Consider the following 3,299-nt stretch of genomic DNA (forward strand, 5'->3'; position numbering starts at 1 on the left):
CTGCCCTAAGCTAAATAGTAGCTAGGATTTTAGGCATGTGCCTCTGTGCCTGGCAGAGTAACCTCTTAATAATTTTTTACCATTTTTATAACACTGTGAAATTTATTCTGATTAACTGAAATACTTGAAGAACAATTTCACTTGGAATAAGCATTATACATGGATTGAATTTTATCATTCCCCAAATGTGTCAAATCCCAAACTTCAGTATCTCTTATATAACCTTATTTAGAAACAGGGTTTCTGCAGGTATAACTAGTTAAAATGAGGTCATACTTTAGTAAGATGTAACCTTAGTCCAATATAATCATGACCTTATAAAGAGGAGGAAAAATACAGAGGAAGAAGACAGCCAAGTGGTTGGCAGAGACAGATGGTTGCAGATGTTTGCATCTACAAGTTAAAGAACACTAAAGAAGCTGAAAAACTCTAGGAAGAGATAAGGAAGGGTCCTCCATGTGGGCGTAGGGGAAGCATGGTCCTGCTGATACCTTGATTTTAGACTGCCACCCCCAGGACTGTTAGATAACCCTCTGACTGTGGTTTCAAGCCATCCAGTTTGCAGTACTGTTATAGCAACCCTAGGAAGCTAACCTCATATTTTTCCTTTCTTCACAGGTATGAGAAGAAATGACAGTGAAGTGTGACTAGTTCCCTCTGTTACGTGAGAGTGAGCAGGGATCCAGATGATAACCTCCACAAGGCCACTGCTCCTCCAAGTGATGTCAGGACAACGCTGGAATCTCAGCCAAAAGAGCTCCAGTGAAGTAAAAACTACCAGCAATCTATTGCACCATGAACTGTTCAAGATAAAAAATAATTGTTACAGAGATGGAAGGGAGGTGTTGATAGCTAAGTTGGGCATGATGACAGATACCTGTAATCCTAGTACTCGGGAGACTAAGACAGAAGATTCACAGGTTTGAAACCAGCCTCAGCAACCTAGCAAGACTGTGTTTCAAAACCAAAAATTTTAAAATCCAGGGTGTATCTCATAGGTAGAATGCCCCTGGCTTCAATTCCTACTACTACAAATAAAATGAAATAACATTTTCCAAAAATTTACCTTTAACATTGTCCAGCCCCATATTTAGTGGTAACACTCAATATTACTAGAAAATTATCATGTGAGAGCTTTATAATAATAGAGATATTTCATAAAGTAATCCCCTGAGATATTTTCTTCTATTTATAGAGAGCAGGAAAGATAAAGGAAGGAAGGAAACAAGGAAGGAAACAAGGAAGAAAGGACAGAAGAAAGGAAGAAAATACCACTAAAATTCAATAGTTACATTTTTATGTATCAGTTTAAATATTAAATTTTTTAAAAGAGATTACTACTACTACAATGAATGATTGCTACACTTAGTGGGCAATTGCTATGTACCTTCAATGCACTGCACACTTCAAATGTTTTCTTTAGTATATATAAAACTGTATCATTTCCCCCTATTTTGAAGATGATACAGGTAGGAGGAAAGCCTTTTTTTTTTTTTTCTGCCTTATCCCCAGCTACATGCTATGAGAGGAGCTATATTCAAGCCGAAGTCTGACTCTAAGATTTGTGCTTTTAAAAACTGTGACTCTGAGTTGACAGTTCACTTTCTGTAGGCTGTATAAGGTGTGGTCCTTTGCTTTTTTAAAAAAAAATATATAATAACTAAAAAGAAAAATGTCAAATTAGCAAAGATTTTTCACATATCTATAATGTTCTAAACATTATGTTGGACCTTATTGAAGACTCAGGGAAATACTTGACTAGTTTTCTGATGGCAAAAATAGTAGTAATAAAAACCTCTTCCTAATGTATGTAACATTTATCTCATTGTCAGAAGCACTAAATGACTGCAGGCATATTCAGTGTGTTCCTTGGTACCCCCACATATACAAATACATACATCTTGCCATTTTTTAAATATAGCTTATGGCTTCTTTGTCTAAAATCAAATATATCTAAAAGTTCAATTTTAGACACCATATTTCACTCATATATCAAAAATTTCCTTTACTGGTTCACATTGACTTTTTTTACATTTTTACCAATTAATTAGAATCATATAACTTTAAAAGTCTCTTATAATTTTACCCATTTACCATCAGAAGCTCATAATATAAGTGTGGAAGGAATACTAATATAATTCTATAAATGGAAAAAATTAATACTTATAAAGGAATTTTGTTTCTTTTAAAGAAACATCCATCAACAGGAAGTTGAATTAGCGATCCTACATAAATCAGAGCTTTTCTAAAGAAGAAATTCTTCCATTCCCATTTTGCTTTCTAATGTCAAATCTTTTCCTTGAAATTTTTCTCTTGCTTCATTTTAGGGTATTTTTAAAGTCCCTTGGTCTACTGAGCCATGTTGCTTAAAAAAGAAAAAAAGCAATCAAGTCAAAAGTCCAGCACAAAAGGGACACATTTCAGAGAAGCTACAAATAAATATATTATAGATTGAACTACAACCACTCAATAGTATTTTTTTTTTCTTGGTCAAGAAAACATTTTCTTCCTAGAACTTAGTCAATACAAAAGGGAAAAAAAGCAGATTTTTACTGAGCCTCTCTGTTTGGATGGGAGTTAGAGAAAACAGACAAGTCTGACAAACATCTGGGAAATGTCTGTGTGGAGTGCACAGGGTTTTTACCCCCTTCACATTCTGCCTGGAATTAACAACAGTGTCCTCTGTCTTCTGATGTGATTGGCTGCAACAGTTCCAGTAATTTAAAATACAAATAGTGCTGAGAAAGCATGGTAAGGATTGGCAGGTTATAGTTCTGGAAACACTGAACCTTATGAATGATGTAGCAGTAAAAGGAAAGAAATATTGCCAGAAAATATTGATGGTGAATTGTATCTAAATTCACAGGAGAGGAGATGCCTGATAGAAACACGCAGTCTCCTTTTTAATAGTGCAGTTTCTTAACTACAGATTTTATTTTGAAAGAATAAAAGCTCTTTGCTCTTAATCCCTCCCATCTCTTTCCATTATTTTTACATTAGTGTCATGCATGGAAGTTTTGGGGCTCTGTGGTCCAGACCATAGGTTTCAGGGCCCAATAGAACTGGGGGAAACCTCTTCTCCACTCATCTTGGGCCCTGCACACATGCAGCCTCAGTTTCTCCACTTGTCAACTGAATAAACATCAGTACTTTCCTCATGCAGTGGTCATGGGGAAAACATGAACTTAAACATATCAAAAACTCTGCAAAGTCCACGGAACTCTCAATATTCTTGGTGAATGGTGGTCGCTACTAATTTTTGACTAACGGTTTATTTATCCTGGATGTACTTTTTTACA

The sequence above is a fragment of the Muscardinus avellanarius genome, assembly GCF_963383645.1.
Source record: "Muscardinus avellanarius genome assembly, chromosome: 2".
In the NCBI taxonomy this organism is placed as follows: domain Eukaryota; kingdom Metazoa; phylum Chordata; class Mammalia; order Rodentia; family Gliridae; genus Muscardinus; species Muscardinus avellanarius.